General features: G+C 44.1%; 1 long non-coding RNA gene across 1 annotated transcript; it reads left to right on the top strand.

The window, feature by feature from the left end:
* Positions 1 to 4,353: 4,353 nt before the first annotated feature.
* Positions 4,354 to 8,265, top strand: LOC137472199 (uncharacterized). Its single transcript, XR_010998061.1, has 2 exons — positions 4,354 to 4,686; positions 7,744 to 8,265. It is a non-coding gene; the product is annotated as an uncharacterized lncRNA (long non-coding RNA).
* Positions 8,266 to 11,417: the final 3,152 nt, after the last annotated feature.

The following is an 11,417-nucleotide window of genomic DNA, read 5'->3' as shown; positions in this document are numbered from 1 at the left end:
TCTGAATAAGCTAGGTAATGTTTTATGGTATTTTTGTTGCAGGTATCTGGTAAAATGTGCCCTTTGGAAAAGCAAGAGACACCACTGGCAACTTCTTTTTTTTAATACCTCTTAATGAAATTTAGGTTACTCCAAAAGGCTTCTTGCCTATACATGGTTTTATTTTGTTTGGTTTTGTTGTTTTGTTTAAGATTTTTGTTTAGATCTCAGTTCTTCTGGTCGACTGCCGTCTGGTACTCTGCCTTCTCTTTCCAAAAGTAAGGCCACAATTACTTGTCCAGCGGCTGTTGGTGCTGCCCAAGCTTTCACACAGCTCCACACTCACAGAGTACCTCAGTCCTTCTCTGGCATACACAGCCTCACTTTTGCTCTGCTTTTTCCAGTTTGTATGCTGCAACATGAAGTAGCTGCCCCTGGGTTTGTCAGCAACATAACATCAGGCAATGAGCTGGGATCTGAGTTTGGCTAAGGAAAGTCGGTGCCTGCCCCTCAGAGTAGAAAGCAAGTGTCCAGAGTGGGGATGAAGTTAGATGATAAAACACAACCCTCTGGCCAGTGTGAACATGGAGGGCAGGGCTGTGTCTTTTTATTTTGCAAATTCCTATGTGACCATTTTACGAATCAGCTCTCCGGTATCTAGGTAGTATGTACTGTATCAAATCAAGAGGTTTTCTGACTTCAGGAAGATGAGAAAAATGAGTGTCTAGCCATTAAAATGGCTTTCATGATAATTCTCACATCCCTTTTCCCCTGTATATTCAGTAGTGCAGATGCAAGAAGAGAAATCAAATGGTATCAACTTAGAAGGTGAAGCACCAGATCAGATTACTTTGAGAAATCAGCAGTAAAACCCACTCCTGACTTTTCAGGAAGCCTCCTGCGGTGTCCTGTGCCAGATTTGTCATTGCGCCACACAGAGCAGTAAGGGACCACCCAGGGCCATTGATGGGGACCCAAGGACAACCTGATTAGCCTCCCAGAAAAATAGGAGGGAAATGTAAGGATTTTGGATAGCCAGACTGACACTACAATTACCTACAAGTAGCCACTTCTCCCTCTATTTCTTCTTAGGCATAAAGTTTCTGCCGTGAGTGTTCTGTTGACCTTGCCCTTTTCAGTTACCCAAAGAGCTAATTCTCACCCAGAGCAGCCAGTGCTTCAGCCACTCTCTCACGTAGTGCCTGGACTAGTGTGGAAACTTTCCATATTGATAATAGAGCTGCAAAAGGCCTTCTTCACTTCTTCACCTTTTTTTTTTCCTTGCCCTTTCATATGACAGACTAATGCAAGATTTCTCTGTAAGACATGAGGATTTATATGTGTTTACCTTACCTATTCACTGCTTTAAACTGTGGGATGTAGACTACTGATTAATGTTGCTAACTACTGAAAAACTGCTGCTGTGCTCTCTGAGTAGGAATGGAAGTCACCAATGGGGTCTCTTGTAGGCTATAGCTGTCTGTGCATCAAATTGTCTGAAAACATTTCCGTAACGAAACCTTATAAATGAACTAAAAATTAAATCTACGCTTTAATTTTAAAAGTGGGAATATTAGAAATTGAGTAAGAAGAATATTTTCAACAGTGACCTTAAATATTTTTGGTTCCACATCTCATGAGAGTGGGGACATCTTTTTTAAAACTAAATTACCTTTTTAAATTATTATCTCATCAGTTTTGTATTTCTACATGAAAGCTGCATTTTCAAAAGACAATTTCTGGTAGCTGGAAAATTAAGATGATAGGAAATTATGACAGTAGATGAAAGTGACAGTTATTTTTCTGAAGACTTTCTACAGTCACAGTTGTAATGGCCTAGAGTAAGCTGAGAACCCTTTCCTTTTCTGCAGTTGTACCATCTGATCAGCAGTGTATGCGTGGCTCTAGATAGCACTGATGACATTAAACAGGCCCTTTTCAACCCAGATATGCACCTGCACATCAAGAATATTCCACACGAGTTCTGAAAGACACTTCTGACTGCATGCACAATGTGCAAGGGAGGTATCAGAAAAATAACTGATATTTGTTAGAAATATGCATGTGTACATTTAATCTCAGGATCTGTTAACAGACTGGGTTTTTTTCTGTAGTGAAACAGATGAATGGAACAGGTTATACTATCTTTGGAGTTACCAGCCTGATATTTTTATGGAAGTCATGCTGGAAGCAGTATCCATGCAAAGGCTGACTTGTGAAGAGGCTGAATTTTCGCAAACAAGTTTGGGACTTGTGGGGAAAGGCTTCCCTTGATACCAGGGAGAGGGGTACCTGAAAGGTCATGTTTGGGAAAGGAAATGTTTGAGAGTTGCTCTGCATGTTGTAGTAACACTGGAAGCTGCAAGCTGCAGGTTACCAGTATATTTTCATGTGGAGAACACGAAGAGATATAAAATTGGAGCTGTTAATCACAGTTGTTATTACTGTGGGTGAACGGAGGATTAGCAAAAGGAATAAGTTTGATTTGCATGTGTTTACACGAAAGCATGTGCCCAGAGCATCCTTTGGTATTATGAAGTTAAAGAGCTAAATTCTTCAAACAAGTGCACTGTGAATAAATTCACAGATCCAAGGAAAGGGTTTGATCACATTCATTATCCTCTAAATTTGGGGAATTATCGGGCATTGATTTTCCATGCAGGGAGAAAACTTGTGGTTGTACATAAGACACTAAAAAGACTTGAGGTTTTTTTTCAGTCAATTATCATATTAGATTGGAATGACAAAGGCCCCGTTTCATCCTTTGGCTTCTATGCAGAGAAACGTGTGCAAATATACTTGCCAAGGCAACTCATTTACAAAGAAAAACTCCATAAAGTGCTATTTCTTTTCGCCAGGTTTGTTTGTACTTTTCCAGTTTCGTTGCCCGTTCGCCCTGGTGCTGCAGGAGCGTCCCGCTCCCGCTCCTCCCCAGCGGCACAGCGAAGCCTGGCTCCCTTCCCGCAGCGGGACAGCTCTCCGCGCCGCTCAGCCCTTCGCCCCAGTTACTGCGCTTCTCCTAACACTTTGTTCCTCTGTCTGTCTGTCTGTCTTTCTTTGGATGGGGCAGACGGCCGGGCGAAGGGAAATCTCCCGCGGGCAGGACCAAGGGGAGCCCCTGAGCTCCCCCCGCTTTCCCCGTGCTCTGGCTTTCCTCTCCCTGAAGCCCTGTGTACACAAAGGGCTCGCTGCTGCCTTTCAATTAGGTAACCGAGATTTATTTACTTTTACTCTTTCTCCCATTCCTACATGTATTTGGTGTCTGTAGCTCCTGTCAGCTTTGGGATTGGGTGTTCTTTTGATTTCCCCCCCTCCTCCCTATTAAGTTGTTTTTTTTTTTTTTTTTTTTTTTTTTTTTTTTTTTTTTTTTTCCCCGAGGCAGATTTAAATCAAATGTCCGTGTAAGGGAGGATTCCATCGAGCCTGACTCCTACACCCAGCAGACAGACGCGACTCGGCCACCCTGCCGCTCCGGCCAAGCGCCTGGCCCTCGCCTCGGCAGCGCAGGGGCTCCCGCGGCTCTGGGGGTGCCCCAGAGCCCCAGCTGCCTGGGAGGGGCTGGCGGAGCTCAGCCTCAGTACATACCCTTAGGAGGAAAAGCCACCAACAAAAAAACCCCAACAACAGCAAACACACCAAACCCACCAGGGCTGGAGAAGGAGGGTTTCCCCGTGTTTAAGGAGCTGAGGCGGGGTTGGGTGACCCGAAGTGTCGGGGACAGCACTTGGCACCGGCGGGTCCTGCGGGGCTTTCCCGGAGCGCCTTATATGGCGGGGGCGGGGGGCCCGGCCGAGCCCCAGCCCGGGAGCGTGTGCGGGGCCGCCGCGGGGTACGCGCGCTTTGTGTCGTTCTAGGGGACGCACGGAGCGGACGAGACGGGCATCTCCGAGCCGACCCCATTCCGCCAGAAGGGAGGACCATAGAAACCTTCACGGCCACGACAGGTAAATGAGAATTGGTTTCTGCTGGGGCTGTGTTGTTGTTGTTTGGAATTTTTTGTTTGGACTGGTAGTTTGTTGTGGGAGTTTTTCTGCGTGCGTTTGTGATTAAAAAAAATATGTATATTAAAATTCTCTCTCTTTTTCCCTCCTCGTCGTTTTCTGAACGGCACGGACCTGCCATGGGGAGGCAGCCATTGGCATCCCGGGGAGCGCCGCCGCCCTGTCCCCGCGGGGCCGGGCCGCGCCGGCGGGGGAACAGCGCGGGGACGCGGACTGCGCGGCGCTGCTCGCCTCCGCCTCCTGTCCTCCTTGTGCCCCGCTCTGCCTGGCCACGCCGTCCCTCTGCTGCCGGCCACCGCGGGCACTCCGCGTCCCCTCCGAAGCTCCGTGCGTGACTTCATGAAGAAATGAAGGGGAGGAAAGTCGAGGTATTGAGGTGGAGAAAAAGAAAAACCGCGAGTTCGGTCACCTGCTCTGCGTCCTGACCGGAGGAGAGCCCGGGGCCTGCGGGAGCTTTTATTGCCCATAAAAAGTACCGGGGGAGAGGCCGGTAATGCGATCAGGAAGGGAGGCATTAGGCAGAACAGCGCTCAGGCACCGGGCGCCTGCAAGCGCGCTCTCTAAAGACGCTTCGAGGCGAGTCGCAGTAAAGGTTTTATTGGTAACTGAGAAGAGCCAGCAGGTTTGGCATTAATGACCGCTTCGGCGGGTAGGAATTACACTGCCGGGCTGGCGGCGAGACCTAGCGGGCAAAGGGCGCTACGCGGTAGGAACAAGTATTTAGTAAAGGAGTTAGTGCCAAATGAATGCCGGGTTTCAGCCTTCGATCTCCCGGATAAATTTTTTAGTAACTATGAAAGCAGGCCAATAACATTTATAGAGGAAAGAAAAATATTTGAAGTTACAAACTTCTCTAATAGCTGAAAATTAACTTCTGACAACAAGCGGGATTTCTCCTCCTCGTTGATTCAAAGAAACGTCTATACTTAAATTTCACCTTAAAAGATCGACTATTTTAAAAATAACAGCACCCCTCAGGGCAATTTTCCAGACGTAGAAGAACCTTTAAAAGCAAACCGCAGCGTTGCCTGTGGGCAGACGTGTTTAAAGCCGGTGAGAGCAGAGCGTCTTATGAGCATATTTAAGTTAGGATTTTCGGGTATGCAGGGAGCACAGGAATGTTATTCTCTCCTGCATATCCTGAAGTCCTTCCTACAAGATTTTTTTTTTTTAATATATGCTTGTTGTCAAGTAATTAGTAAAAGGGATTACCCACTCCTGTGCTGTGCCTTCAGGTACCAGAGGCATTAGGGCTGTAAACTTCGCATTTTCTGCATATCTCCGGCTCGCCTTCCTCCTCCATTAGCAGCGGTCCTTTCAGGAGGCTTAAATTTTAGTTTAGTTCCTTGTAAGCTGTAAAGGGATGTGTTATGTCACCCTCTCTGCCCATCTGAAGTTAATAGACTGGTTGCAGTGACTTTACCTCTCCGGGCAAAGGCAGAGGGGAGTTTCGTGGCGAGGCAGCGCTGCCGGCAGCCCTGTCCTGCCTCCCGGCCACCCACCCCCGCGGCAGGGCTGGCAAGCACCGAGGCACAGCTGGCAAAATCACATGGCGTGACCATCAGAGCAACTTGCACTGTCCTTGGGAAGATCTCCTTTTGTCTTTGAAAATATCTCACGCGAATTTCCCCAGGTGGACAACTGCATTTTAATATGCTCTGGAATTTTAAGGTTACTTTGGGGGAGGAGAGGGGGGAAGAGGAAGAGAAGAAAGCAAAGGCACTTGTAACTAATTAACCTTTGCATTTTTGCCTTTTCTCGGACACGGATTTAATATCTAAATTTTATCCGTGCAAACGAAAACAGTAAATACTGAGGTACGGATTTATAAAGATACCTAAATGAACACAAAGCATGACTATGTACATATGGATATAAGCAGTTTTGTTAGAGCACTTTCACTGAAAAAGAAGAGAAGCTGACAGAACTATTATCCCTTTATCAGATTAAGAGCTGTCTATTGTTTTTAAATGTTTAAATACTTACATCAGGAATATGGCTGTGTTCCAAATGATGAAATAGAGGAATTTTGCTTGTAACAGGAAAAAAAAAACAAACAAAAGCCAACAACAACAACAAAACAAAGAAATAAACTGCTTCATCCCCAAGAGATTTTTTCACCTTCCCACCTCCAAAATAACAAAACCCCAAAGCGTCCGAGAATTTTTTGGTTTTATTTTGATTTCATTATTCAGTGCTAGAGCGTAACAATTACAGGTTGGGAAACCTATTTGAAAACAGTAGGGCCACGTTACGACAAAGGTCTGGCCAGCATTAATCTGGTGTTTGGAAAACACTTGTGAGTTGCAAGGGCTCCCCCCTTTCTTTCCGTTCCTTTAAAAGTCATCCCTTTCAAAAGGGAATCACAGCCCCTATCGCTGTTTCTCCAGGTACATTCCCTTCTCTCTCTCTCTCTCTTTCCCTTGCATGAAGGAGTAAATTGAAAAATCATTTAATTATTTTCATTCTAATCGCCTTAATCCCCTTTATACTAGGAGCAAATGATGATAATGGGATCCACATGGAAAAGACCCCCGGATGGGGGGGTAGGGCCGGGATCCTCCCGGCCCTGGGCCTGGCAGGTGGAGACGGGCGGGGCTCTAACACAAATAAAGCATTGCACGAAAGCTTCTCAATCCGCGGGCGATTTACTTTTCATCATTTTATTTTTGCTCCAGGTGACGCGGCTGTGGAGTGACCCGGTTGTCACTCTGGGGGAACAGGGGACCCTCCTAAAACAGGAGAAGAAAAAACAAAACCCGTCTCACTCCCCCCCTTCGTCATCCCCCCGCCTTCTCGGAGCCTAAGCAAGGACAAGCTGATTAATTTTCCCGGGTCGCCCTGGCAATCCCCCAGGGCCGCTCCGCTTTGCCGCCATCCGCGGCCGGCGACCGGGCAAATCCCTCCGGCTGCGGGGGCTCGGCTGCAGCCCGAGGGCGGGAGAAGGGAGAAGGGAGAAGGGAGAAGGGCAGCTCGCCGGCAGCACTAGTTGTAGGCACCACCGTAACAGTACTATCTGCGGCTGCAGGAATAGAGCCCACAGTGAGATTGCCGGGCTCTGGGTTTTCTTCGGGCGTTTGCACATCTCTACGAATACGGGGCCTGCCGGTTTTCATAAACAACTTTCAGGACACAGTCAATCAATCATGCTGGCAAGCGAGCAGACCAGGAGCCTAGGATATATACAAGGCATAAATATATACATATAAACCCTGTCAATTTTGGAGTAGTTACAATTTTTTTTTCTATAAGCCTAAGGGAAACCGTATCTAGAAAGATTCTGACAAGTCAGGAAATCACAGTGGAAAAGTAGAAGGTATTGTTAGCAAGTTATGTTACATTGTGTGTTTTAATACCAGCAAGAGAAATTTTGGAAAAGAGAAAGAAAAAAGTGTCCAAGCAAGTGAAGATTTATAAAAACCATAAAATATTATGCTTAAAGTCAGAGAGACAATTTCAAGAATACGTGGCTGAAAACATGAAACCTGGCCACTTTAAAATATAATGCAATAGATATATCTGTAAAAGACATGAGTTTACCAGATTTTCTAGTAAGCAAAGTATTCTTTATCTTGCAGTCATTTCTAATCTTAATTGGAAACATATTTTGTATCTAGGGATAGGTCCTTGCAAATGCACTGTGTTGTTTTGTTCTGTTTTTTTTTTTTTTTTTTTTTTTTTAACTGATCTTTTGATAATAAGAGCTCTGCACAGCATGGAGTTTGTGCTCTCTTTCTGACACTGACTCTTTTTCTTGCAAAAGGGCATGCGTGAACAAGGAAACCACAAAATGAAGGGTGCAACAGATTTGAACATCCCAGTATTGCAGGAAGAATAGCTGCATATCAAGGTAGGAGAAAGATAATCAAGGTTCCAGACTTACAAGAAAAGGACATATTCCGTGCTGGTGTAAATTAGGAGTTCCACTGAAACAGATTACTGGTTGGTACTGCAGAAACTGAATGTTGTTCTCATGCTGCTGTGATCGAAAACAGTGGCTCCTTCTTCTGCATAGTGAGCATTGAGGAAAGCCTGGGCAATGACGCTCAGAGAGCAAAAGCTGTGCTCTAGGAGAAAGCATCAAGAGGAGCTTTTCCCAGCTGGTAAAACCTGCCAAACAAGCTTGTAAAATTGAGGACCAGTGTATTGGTTTTGCTCAGGAAAGACCTTGTGACTACACTGCCTCCATGCAGCTATTGTCAGGAATAATTTTATTTTTTTGAAATTACTGCATTTGTTGTGTAAGTTTTCATATCAAGAATAAACTTGATATTTGGTCATTTCACTCTGTGGTTATCTGTCAAAACAAATCCGACAAGGAGCCTAAGACAAAAACTACTCATGTCAGGAGAGTGGATTTTGGTGATGACCTTCCAAACTGACTGTGTTTTAGAGACATAAACAGTAAGAAAATTGTGTCAGTGCCTTCTCAGAAAGTTAATGTGTTCAAAGATGTGTAGGTCAGCAGAATAGGGATTGGGTTTACATCTAAGACCTTCCCCTTTTAAGGACTTGTGTTTAAAATGGATTGGATCATTTACTTGTTTAAAGGCAGCTTCATTTTTATATAACAATTTATGCTTATCACCGTATAAGTGAATGCTTCATCAGTCACAGCTTTATTCTTGAGGATCCAATGTATTATTTTTCATAGCAATATATTATGGAGTCCTTTCACTGAAACTTGCTTGATTTGTGCTATGTAAGACTGACGCGAGTGATAAATGTATTAACTGACAATTTCCAGTTAAAATAGCACATGAAATAAATAACAATTAAAATAGTATCTGAAGACTCTGTAAATCAATAATTTTGATGTTATTTTAATATTATGGAAAACTGTGAGAGCTCACATACATTTTTTTTACCCTCAAAGATTCAGTTTGTTTTGTTGGGGCTTTTTTTGTATCCTGGGCTAAATGATTTTTAAGACTAATATAAATAATCTTTTCTGGAAATGAAGAAAGTGAAAAGGGAAGAAAGGGGGATAGAAATATACCATACATATCGAAAGTATCAACAATCCCACCCTGTCCACCCTATAATCTGGCTTCCTTCTGCCTTTGAGTATTCCTTCTAAACTCTGTAATATGGCAAGCGACAAGTGTCTTTGCAGAAGGCTTTACAATGCTGCTGATTCACCAAAGGCTGTTTGTGAGAAGTGCCTGCCACAGCAGACAGGTTACCTCATCAGCCTACTAACACACAAATTCTCCTGTGCTCCATTATGTGGTACACCTGTATACTGAGGCCTGGCTACAAAGGGGTGAAGCCAAATGGGTGGTTTAATCACTGCTAGAGAAAATTATAATCTTATATATATAGTTACATACTAAAACTGAGACATCTTTTCCTTTACACCAATATACTGCTGCACCTGTACTGGTGGCACTCTGCTATTCATTTTACAGATCTCCTTTGCATCATGGTCATTGAATTTTACTATTTCTCTTTGCTCTGAGGTTAAATGCTTTTTGGCACTACTTGTATGATGTAACAGCATTGCTAGCACTACTTGCAGTAAGCATAAAGCCTCCAAAGTCTCCGTTTGGTTCCTCTTCTTTACTGAGAATACATTATCGAAGAAGATGTGAGAATAGTGCTTTGTTTCAGTTGATAACACAGGGACATCTATTACCTTAAACAGTGTGTTGACCATGGCTCTGTTAGGAGGTGAGTCATTAAAGATACTTCTAAACCTTTACTTCTTCCAATGCAATGACATCCTGAATCTCCTCCCTTGAGTTACCAATTTGCTTTTGACAGAGGTAGGGCAACAGCTTTACTAGGGTGTAACTTGTTGAGTGTGTGGCAAGGAAAATAGAGATAAGCTTCTCCAAGTATTATCTCATATTCTGGGTAAAATTCTTAGTTCAAATTTGTGGTGAACAACTTCTAAAACAGACTAAAGATCATTAATTAGCATTAAATTAATCTGCAGATGATTTTGGAATGGATTGAAGTTATTGACATAACACAACACTTTGCAACATGGGCTTCCTTTTCTGTTGCTTTTGTATAATAGAACTGTCTGTACTTAGAAAATATTGATACTCACTGAGAGTACTTCTTAAACTGCTAATTCTCTTGTTTCTGTTATTTAACCACTGTGAAGTATTGGTGGTACCAATGTCGAGAATGGGATGTGCCTTGGCTTGTCTGGCCCCTGCTGCTGGACCAAATAGCGGCAACTGTGGTGTTACACCCCAGGGTCACTTTTGGCGAGCTGGATGTCACAGCTGGGCACATGGGGACAAGTTCAGGCATGCTGGAGCTCAGGTGACGGCGGAATGGGGCTTCCTTTCGCAGAGGTCCCGCTCCCCAGGTTTCCCGCTGCCAGAGAAGCCTTTAAGGCGACGGTGAAGGAAAGGAGTCGGTTCTGATGGAGGGTTTAATCCAGAGCTTTTATTCTGGCCCGCAGGCCTCTGAATGTAGCAACAGCTCCAAGCAGAACTCCCTGCAGGCCTCTGAATCCAGTCACAGCTCCATCAGCACTCCGGACCGCGTGGTTCCCCTCTCTTTTACCTGGGGGAGGGGAGAGGGAGCCCACCGACCAGATACTGTAGAGGAGGTCTCAGGGGACAGAGGACACCTGGATGGCCCAGTGTCGCCCCGGGGGTGGAGGGCATCTTTTGAATCTGCCCAACCACTCGATGCCTTTTCTGGAAACCCAGAAGTGACAGACAGTGCTCTGCAGGGATCAGGGTGGGGAAAGGAGGAGTCATTGACCCACCTGGAAGGACAACTTCAGGGGAGAAACCTGGGTTTCGGGGGTAAACCATGAAGGCACACCACAACAGTGAAGAAATTTTATATTTTAAAAGTAACAAGATTACATGCTATTTACTAATTTGGGGGAAGAGGTGTAGTTTGCAAAGAAAGACTGCACTGTTTCCCTGTGGACAGCTGCGGAAGGGTGCAGATGTGTTGGGCAGGGCAGAAAAACTGTTACGTTACTGCAGGAAAGAGGGAAGATGAGGTATGAATACGTCTGGGACCTGGTATCTCCTTACAGAGACCACCAATTTCATATCTTCAAAACTTCTGTCTTGATCTACATTAAAATCAACAAAATTTTAGCTTTAATAAAGTCTTATCACAGAAAATTTCCTTTGCTTTTTTGTTTTACTAATTTGAGTCTTTAGACTCAGGCTATATATCTTGATTTATGACTGACAATTTAACTTAATATTATTAAATATCACCAATTTAAAAGAATTTTCAATACATTTCAGAGTCTTTATGATTTTAAATAAAACCTATCTTACACAGGAAGCCAGAATAATGTCTATATTCCATTTAGCTCTTCAAATTAGCCCTTTAAGTGCTGTGATTTTTAGTATATGTTATGCAGCACTACTCACATTGTGAAGACTTAATACCAAGAAAGGGAGATAATATTTTACTTTTAAAAAGTTGAATCAGAATTTAACAAAA

The sequence above is a fragment of the Anomalospiza imberbis genome, chromosome 4, assembly GCF_031753505.1.
Source record: "Anomalospiza imberbis isolate Cuckoo-Finch-1a 21T00152 chromosome 4, ASM3175350v1, whole genome shotgun sequence".
NCBI classification, from domain to species: Eukaryota; Metazoa; Chordata; class Aves; order Passeriformes; family Viduidae; genus Anomalospiza; species Anomalospiza imberbis.
Note: the sequence above shows the minus strand (reverse complement) of the source record. Positions and strands in the feature narration are given on the sequence as shown.